The sequence below is a fragment of the Sturnira hondurensis genome, unplaced genomic scaffold, assembly GCF_014824575.4.
Source record: "Sturnira hondurensis isolate 20B ecotype Veracruz unplaced genomic scaffold, ASM1482457v3 Scaffold0006829, whole genome shotgun sequence".
Classification (NCBI taxonomy): domain Eukaryota; kingdom Metazoa; phylum Chordata; class Mammalia; order Chiroptera; family Phyllostomidae; genus Sturnira; species Sturnira hondurensis.
The window spans coordinates 2,077,506-2,086,862 of record NW_028079460.1 but is presented as its reverse complement, the minus strand read 5'-3'; positions in this window follow the sequence as shown (position 1 = coordinate 2,086,862).

The window sequence follows — 9,357 nt, the reverse complement described above, 5'->3', positions numbered from 1 at the left end:
ACAAAAAATCTCAACTCTACTCACCTCTGGTGCTAGACAGGTGGTGCACCTGGAAAGTTCCCAGCATGAACCGGTTGTGAGCCCCACAGTGCCTGCCCCTTTTTGAGGCCTCCAGATGTGAGGTCTATAGGACTAGGACCTTGGTTTGCTCACTATGCATCTCTCCCAGAGCAGAGTCTGGCGCCTAGTAAGCACTTAATAAGTGTCGGTTGTTGAAAGCTTCCTAACACAAGGTCCTGACAAGCTGAAGAGGAGAAGCAAGTGGGTAAGATCTGAGAACAAGGAAAAGGGGGAAGAGAGGGGAGAAGGGAAGAGGAAGAGAAAGAGAGACAGAGAGAGAATGTCCAAGAACCAGATTTAGTGTGTAAAAGCCAAAGAGCCCATTTTTGCTTATGACGTTTGACAGAAGAACCAAGGGAAGGGGAGCCAATAACTCTAAAGATCCAGGTCTGCACAAGATGCATTGCCAGTGCAGGGTTCTGTTGGTTCCAATGATTTGTCTTTTTTCTTTAAATATATTTTACTGATTATGCTATTACAGTTGTTCCATTTTTTCTCCCCTTCATTCCTCTCTGTCCTGCACCCCCCATCCCATCAGTATTCCCCCACCTTAGTTCATGTCCATGGGTCTCACACGTAAGTTCTTTGTCTTCACTGTTTCCCATACTATTCTTAACCTTCCCCTGTCTATTTTGTACCTACCATTTATGCTACTTATTCCCTGTACCTTTTTCCCCTATTCTCCTCCCTTGACCTCCCCACTGATAACTCTCCATGTGATCTCCATTTCTGTGATTCTGTTCTTGTTCTAGTTGTTTGCTTAGTTTGTTTTTGGTTTTGGTTTTTAGGTTCAGTTGTTGAGAGTTATGAGTTCATTCTCAGTTTACTGTTCATGTTTTGATCTTCTTTTTCTTAGATAAGTCCCTTTAACATTTCATATAATAAAGGCTTGGTGTTGATGAACTCCTTTAATTTGACCTTATCTGGGAAGCACTTTATCCCCTCCCATTCTAAATGATAGATTTGCTGGATAGAGCACTCTTGGGTGCAGATCCTTGCCTTTTATGACTTGAAATACTTCTTGCCAGCCCCTTCTTGCCTCTAAGGTCTTTTTTGAGAAAATCAGCTGATAGTCTTACGGGAACTCATTTGCAGGTAACTGTCTCCTTTTCTCTTGCTGCTTTTAATACCCTCTCCTTATTTTTAATCTTGGATAATGCAATTATGAAATGCCTCGGTGTGTTCCTCCTTGGGTCCAACTTCTTTGGGACTCTCTGAGCTTCCTGGACTTCCTGGAAGTCTATTTCCTTTGCCAGATTAGGGAGGTTCTCCTTCATTATTTTTTTTAAGATTTTATTTATTTATTCTTTGAGAGAGAGGGGAAGGGAGGTATAATGAGAGGGAGAGAAACATTAATGTGTGGTTTCCTCTCACGTGGCCCCCACTGGGAACCTGGCCCACAACCCAAGCATGTGCCCTGACTGGGAATTGAACCGGTGACACTTTGGTTCACAGCCTGCACTCAATCCACTGAGGCCTTCATTATTTTTTTCAAATAGGTTTTCAATTTCTTGCTCTTCCTCTTCTCCTTCTGGCACCCCTATGATTCAAATGTTGAAAGTTCAAATTGTCCTGGAAGTTTCCTAATCATCCCTCATTTTTTTGAATTCTTGTTTGTTCATTCTGCTCTGGTAGAATATTTCTTCCTTCTGGTCCAAATCATTGATTTGTGTCCCAGTTTCCTTCCTATAGCTACACTTTGGTTCCCTGTACATTTTCCTTTATTACACTTTGCATAACCTTCACACTTCTTCCTCTATTTTGTGACCATACTCCACTATTTCTGTGAGCATCCTGAATACCAGCGTTTTGAACTCTGCATCTGATAGGTTGGCTATCTCTTCATCACTTAGTTCTATCTTTGGAGCTTTGATTTGTTCTTTCATTTGGGACATATTTTTTTGTTTTGGTGCTTCTGTTATATGTATGGGGCAGAATATCTAAGGGGCAGAGCCTTAGGTATTTGCCAGGTTGGGGAGCTGGCGTAGCTGAGTTATGTTGCTATATGGGGGGGGGGGCGGTTCAGATGGGGAACAAGTGGTTGCTTGTGTTGGGAACTGCTCTGCCTGGTTTCAGGAATTGTAACTACCCTCCATGGCTAAGGATGAGCGAGCGACTTCCAGAATGCAAGCCACAGGAGACAAAAGCTTGTCTCTGGTAGCAAATGCTGCCTCAGTTTAATCCCCCTGCCCCCCAAAGCATGGTCAATGTTGATGACGGGTATGACTCCTCACAGTGAGGGGCAGCCTAAGCCAGACATGATCACTTGGGAGGCCATCATGGAAGGACTCGGGGGGCTGCGACAAAGAGGGAGCAATGGACCCTTGCCCCCTGGCTATCTGACGTAGCCCAAGTCCCCATGTTCTCTGAGAGAAGTGCTTCCTGGCTCTAATCCACTTAAGTTTGAAAACCTGATGGGGAGGGGGAGCAGCTCCTTGCCTTGCTAAAGCGATATCCAGAGAGAAATCTTGTGTAAGAAAGAATTCCAAAAAATCCTGTGAAACCTGCTTTGCTAGGAGTGTTTTCATTCATATGTTAAAGGTCCGAGCAGGAAATGAGTATGTCTCCCAAAGTTTCTGCAAACCCCCTTTCCTCACAGACATGGACTCAGACTAAGCCCTCAGATTTCTTTGAAATGTTATCTACTGTTTGATCCTTGCCGCCCTGTATTCCTGTGTATTACAACCCAATAAAAGCCCCCAGAGAAAGGGGCTCCTGGCCTTTTTCCTCTGAGAAATTGGCCACCTCTCCAGCCCAAGCAGATCATGTCTTGGTAGCATTTACTTTTATTCGTGGTGGATGGGGGGACTTGAGGGCAAAGTCGCCCCTGCATGCTTGGCTCTCAGCTGGCTTTCAGTCATGTCCCCCACTACCCACAAGCAAATTGGGCCCTTCTGGTGGTGATTCCTAGGTGAGTGGGTTTATGTACATTCTAGGACCCTGTGGGTCTCTCCAACGAACTCTCCTATGAGGCTGGGAGTTTCTCCTGCATCTGCAACCCCCACAGGTTTTTACAGTCAGAGGTTTTTGAGGCTTCGTTTCCCTGGGCCAGAACCCTGGTTGTGTGGTCTGTCTTGCTCCCTGGTTGTTCCTCCTGGTTTATCCACAATGCAAATGTGGGACTGCCCACTCTGCCAGCTGCCCCCTTACCTGCCTGGTCCTTCAGCTGCTGCCTTGCCATGCATTCTCTCTACCCTGGCTATCCCTCCTACTGGTCCGGATGAATGCTTCTTCTTCACCTCCTTGGTTGTTAGACTTCCACACAGTTTGATTTTCTGGCAGTTCTGGTTATTTTTTGTTTTTTAAATTTGTTGTTGTCCTTCTTCTGGTTGTGTAAGGAGGCAAAGTGTATCTACCTATGCCTCCATCTTGGCTGGAAGTCAATTCATCTTAAATGGGATAATTTTTACATAAATAGACAAACGCTGTTAAAGAATCGTATGGAGACGTTATAGGCATGCTAATGCACCCTTGAATAGGAGGAAAACCAGTCATTAGACTGTGTGCCTCTAATGAAGAAAAAAGTACAGTTCAAAAAGGAAAGAGAAGAAGAACAAATGTCTGGGAGCAGCTTATAAATTCTGCCCCCCCCCCCCCAATCTATATGCTGCTTGTAAAGGAACATTCTGGGGTTATTCTGGCCAGTCTTCTCTGGACCCAATTAAATTGGTCACTAACAAAAACAATTACAATTATCATTATTATTTTTTAAAATTTTATTTACTTTTAGAGAGGAGGGAAGGGAGGGGGAAGGAGATGGAGAGAAACATCACTGTGTGAGAGATACACCAATTGGTTGCTGGTTGTCTCTGATACGCCCCTAACTGGGGAGCTGGCCCACAACCCAGGCATGTGCCCGGACTGGGAATCAAACCAGTGACCTTTTGGTTCACAGGCTGGCACTCAATTCACAGAGTCACACCAGTCAGGGCCAATTATAATTATTGAAATCTTGGATGTTTAGCTGCTCAACATATGTGATAGGGTATCTCTGGGTAATGCCCACATTTATCCTTCTGTTTTACCTCAGGAAGGCTTATTCTAAGCACTCTCCTTGTTAGAATGTCAGATACATGTACAGAAAGATTGTTGTGCCGGCAAGAGCATGAAGAGAAAGGCTCTTTCATGTTGGAGAAATACCAAGTTGGAGAAATACATTGGAATATAAGTTCAGCTTCGATAGGAAGCCAAACTAAGAACACATAAAGAGATGCCTTCAGCTTCTGGCAAAAGTAATGTGACAGAAATCATATTTATCCTCCTGCTTGAAATCTCACCCTTCCTTTTTGCTTACCCCTTAAGGAAAGAAATGAACAAATACATGAAATACTGTTTTTCCAGACACTGAAACCAGGCAACATAGGATAGCAGCCCTGAGAAATGAGAATCAAACAAGGTGAGCCCTACTGTTGGCCCAGCTCACTGCTTTCGGAGACTGTCCAGGGTAGAAACGAGGAGGGGCACTGCAGCCAACTCATTGGGTTGTGGAGACGAAGCTGAGCATCCATGGAGAGTGAGGCCACTAGAGTTCACGGAACAAAGACCCAGGGATGAGAGAGATGGGCAGAGAGAACACAGGCGTATGCAAAGAGTCTCCTTCAAGTACTCAGCAGAGCACTGATTAGGAAGAAACTGCCTGAGGCCAAGGGAAGAACCCTCTGTGAAGATCAGAAGTTTCAGGGCCTGGTGCTCACACCGGGCAGGAAACCATGGTCATTCCCACCAGCCAGAGCAGACTACTCACAGGCCACTGTGAAGAGCCCTCAGGAAGATCTTGCCCCAGGTGAGGGAACACGCAACCTGAGACTGACCTACCTAAAAACTCATAAAAGCAAGCCCCCAAGGGATCAAACTGTTGACAAGTCATCTAATTGGACCCCAGGACAAAACTCCAGATTTATGGGACCACCTAAATAGCTACTTCCCCAAAAGGTAAATTACGACAACGTCTGACATCTAATCAAAGAATGTCAGGCAGGCACAGAGGCAGAAATACATGACCCAACGTGGGGAGAATAAACAGTATATGGAAACTAAACTATAACTGACATGACGTCAAAATTAGCAGAGAGGATGGTCAAGATGGCAGAGCAGATAAATGTGGTATTCGCATCCTCCCACAACCACATCAGGCTTACAACTAAGCAATGGAACAACCATCATTCAGAACCACCTGAAATGTAGCTGAAAAGTTCTACAGCTAGGGATGTAAAGAGGAAGCCACATCAAGACTGGTAGAAACAGACTCATAGATGCAAGAGATCATGTTGACGGTTGCCAGACGGGAAGAGGGGTGGGGAGATGGGTGAAAAAGGTGAAGGGAGGAAGAAGTACAAATTGGTATTTACAGAATAGGCACAGGCATGTAAAGTACAGCATAGGGAATATAGTAAAAACATTATAATAACTATGTATGGTGTCACATGAATGTGAGATTTGTTTAGATCATTTTACATAACATCCAACCACTGGGTTGTACACCTGAAACTAATATAACATTGTACATCAACTGCAATTTAAAAATTAAAAAAATGATTTATAAAAAATTAGCAGAGGATTTTAATACAGTTCTTATGATTGGTACATACGTCCAAAGAGGTATTCAGAAACTTGCAACATATATGCATGTCCAGAGTCAAACTTTAGAAATAGATAGAAACAATGACCTCTGAAATAAATGCACTAGGTGGAACTAACAAATTAAACATTGCAGGAAAAAGATTAGGGAACATAAAGCTAAACATGATGGAAACTGTCTAAAATGAAACACACTCCAAACTTTAAAAAATCACTGAGTAATAATAGGACAAATTTTAAATGCCTAATATAAGAGTAACTTTCCCCTCCTTTTCGCGTTTGTCCCTTTCTACTCCATCCCACACCTTGTTTCCCCCGCTCTTGCCAAACAGAGTGAGCCCAGTGCCAATGGCACAGACGGTCGGGTTCAGCTTCCCCTGGGACCCCTAAGTTTAGGCCCAGGGGATCGTAGAGCGAAACCGGAGAGACGATTCGGCTGCCCCAGTGACTTCAGAATCTCCCGACAGATGGGTGTCAAATGCCACAGACGTGCGGCATGGACTCCGACTCTTGGAGTGTCTGAAATTTGGGAATCTGCACCGCTGTAGGGCAACGGGGGCATGAGCTCCACCCAGCGGAGACCAAGAGCTTGCTCTTTACTTCCTGGAGAAAGACAATGCCTGTGTGTCTCTGTGGTGCAATCGGTTAGCGCGTTTGGCTGTTAACTGGAAGGTTGGTGGTTCGATCCCACACAAAGATGTATCAGCCTAGTGGGTTGTTTCATTTACTAACTTTTAAAGAAACATGACATGGATTTGCTGCTCCACACCTTTGTGCACTCGAACCCACAACCTTGGTGTATTGGGACGACACTCTAACCAACTAAACTACCCGGCCAGGGCCAGTCTTATTCTCAGGAAGCAAAAGCCAAACCATTGCAGCTCACTCTTCGCTGTACATCTCTCCACCGTTAGAGGAGAGAGGCCTCTTGCACTTCTCTCTTGTCTTCTGCGGCTCCTGTGCAACAGGACGACCTTGGTCAAAATCTCAAGATTTGTGACCAAAAACAGGTCACGGGGAATCTGGAAGTTACTGTTTGTTTGTACGAGTATTTCTGAACAATTTCCACATACTTTTTAAATTAAATTGTTTGTCATTGTGGATTTACAAATAATGTTCTAGTTATCATTCTTGTACATGTATCTGGCCGCTTGTTCAAGCATTTCTATAGGGTAGAGTCCAGGAAGAATCATAGTATTTACACGCTTTCTATAGGATCCTATTTTTCTCTCCTTTTCTTTCTTTTTTTTGTTGTTCAGTTTTTATTTCATAATCATAACTCTGCAAACCAGCTAGACTTGGAAGGGGGAGGGAAAACATGGAACCCAATGAACTGCTGCAAGAGCACGAAGGTTATAGAACATTCTAAGCAGATGGGGGTGAAGAGGTGCTCTCCTGAGCTACAGAGGAATGGTCTGGTGGTTAAGATAAAACGTAAGTCAAATGTATTAGAGTTGTCCACTGTCAGTAATGGTAATCTTCACGCTGGTCTTGCTGCTCCCAGACCCGCAGCGCTGCATGGATGTCATGATATCCATGACGTCTTTCACCTGGCGGAAGACCACATGCTTGTCGTCCAGCCACTCAATGCACTGTAACCTATATAATTTTATTAACCAATGCCACTCCATAAATTCAACATACATTTTTAAAGTATTGAAAAAATAGAAAAGCCCAAGGATTGAATGGTCCTGATTTTAAATTCTTGAGTTTGAGAAAGATCTACAAAAGGGTAATGAAGTAAAAAAGTTTTTTAAAGATTTTACTTATTTATCTTTAGAGGGGAAGGGAAGGAGAGAAGGTGAGAAATATTTTTTTATTTAACTTTTGTTCAAGTACAGTTGTCTTTCTTGTATTCCCAGCCCTGCCTACCCCAGTGCTCCCCACCCACCTCCCATCTCTGCCCCCCATCTTAGTTATTGTCCATGTGTCCTTTATACTTGTTCATGTGAGTCCATCCCCTTTTCCCCTGTGATTCTCTCCCCTCTCCCCTCTGGACCCTGTCAGCCTGTTCCGTATTTGAGTATCACTGGTCATATTTTGCTTGCTTGTTTGTTTTGTTTAGATCCCTGTTAACAGTGATATCATATGGTGTTTGTCTTTTACCGCCTGGTTTATTTTGCTCACCATAATGCTTTCCAGTTCCATCCATGATGTTGCAAAGGGTAGGAGCTCCTTCTTCCTTTCTGCAGCATAGAATTCCATTGTGTAAATGTACCATAGTTTTTTGATCCAGTCATTGACCGATGGGCATCTAGGTTGCTTCCAACTCTTGGCTATTGTAAATTGTGCTGCTATGAACATCGGGGTGCATAGGTTCTTTTGGATTGGTGTTTCAGGGTTCTTAGGATATACTCCTAAGAGTGGAATTGCTGGGTCAAAAGGCACATCCATTTTTAGTTTTCTTAGAAAATTCCATACTGTTTTCCATAGTGGTTGTATCAGTCTGCAATCCCACCAACAGTGAACTAGGGTCCCCTTTTCCCCACAACCTCTCCAGCACTTGTTGTTTGTTTCTTTGTTTATGGTGGCCATTCTGACTGGTGTAAAGTAGTATCTCATTGTGGTTTTAATTTGCATCTCTCTGATAGCTAGCGATATCGATCATCTTCTCATGTGTCTCTGGATCCTCTGTATGTCCTCCTTGGAGAAATGTCTGTTCAAGTCCTCTGCCCATTTTTTAATCAGGTTGCCTGTCTTCTCTGAGTGGAGTTGAGGGAGTTCTTTGTATATTTTGGAGATTAAACCTTTGTCTGAGGTATCATTGGCAAATATGTTTTCCCAAACAGTTGCTTCTCTTTGTATCTTGATACTGTTTTCCTTAGCCATGCAGAAATTTTAATTTTGATGAGATCCCATTTGTTTATTCTTTCCTTTATATCCCTTGCTCCAGGGGACGTATCAGTAAAAATATTGCTGCGTGGAATGTCTGAGATTTTCCTGCCAATGCTCTCCTCTAGGACTTTAATGGTTTCCTGGCTTATATTTAAGTCTTTTATCCACCTTGAATTTATTTTGGTGTATGGTGTAAGTTGGTGCTCGAGTTTCATTTTTTTGCATGTGGCTGTCCAGTTCTCCCAACACCATTTGTTGAAGAGGCTATCTTTACTCCATTTTATGTTACTGCCCCCTTTGTCGAATATTAATTTACTGTAGAGGTTTGGGTTTATTTCTGGGCTCTCTGTTCTATTCCATTGGTCTATGTGCCTGTTTTTATGCCAGTACCAGGCTGTTTTGATTACAGTGGCCTTGTGGTATAGTTTGATATCAGGTATTGTAATCCCTCCTACTTTGCTCTTCTTTCTCAAAATTGCAGCTGCTATTTGTGGTCTTTTGTGGTTCCATATAAATTTTTGAAGTGTTTGTTCTATGTCTATGAAATATGCCATTGGTACTTTAATAGGTATTGCATTAAATCTGTAAATTGCTTTGGGTAGTATGGACATTTTGATGATGTTAATTCTTCCAATCCATGAACACGGTATATGTTTCCATTTGTTTGTGTCTTCCTTGATTTCTGTCTTCAGCGTTGTGTAATTTTCTGCATACAAGTCTTTAACCTCCTTGGTTAGGTTTATTCTCAGATATTTTATTTTTCTTTTTGCTATAGCAAATGGGATTTTTTTCTTGATTTCTGCTTCTGCTTTTTCATTGTTAGTATACAAAACTGCCTTTGATTTCTGGATATTGACTTTGTAAGAAGGTGAGAAATATTAATGT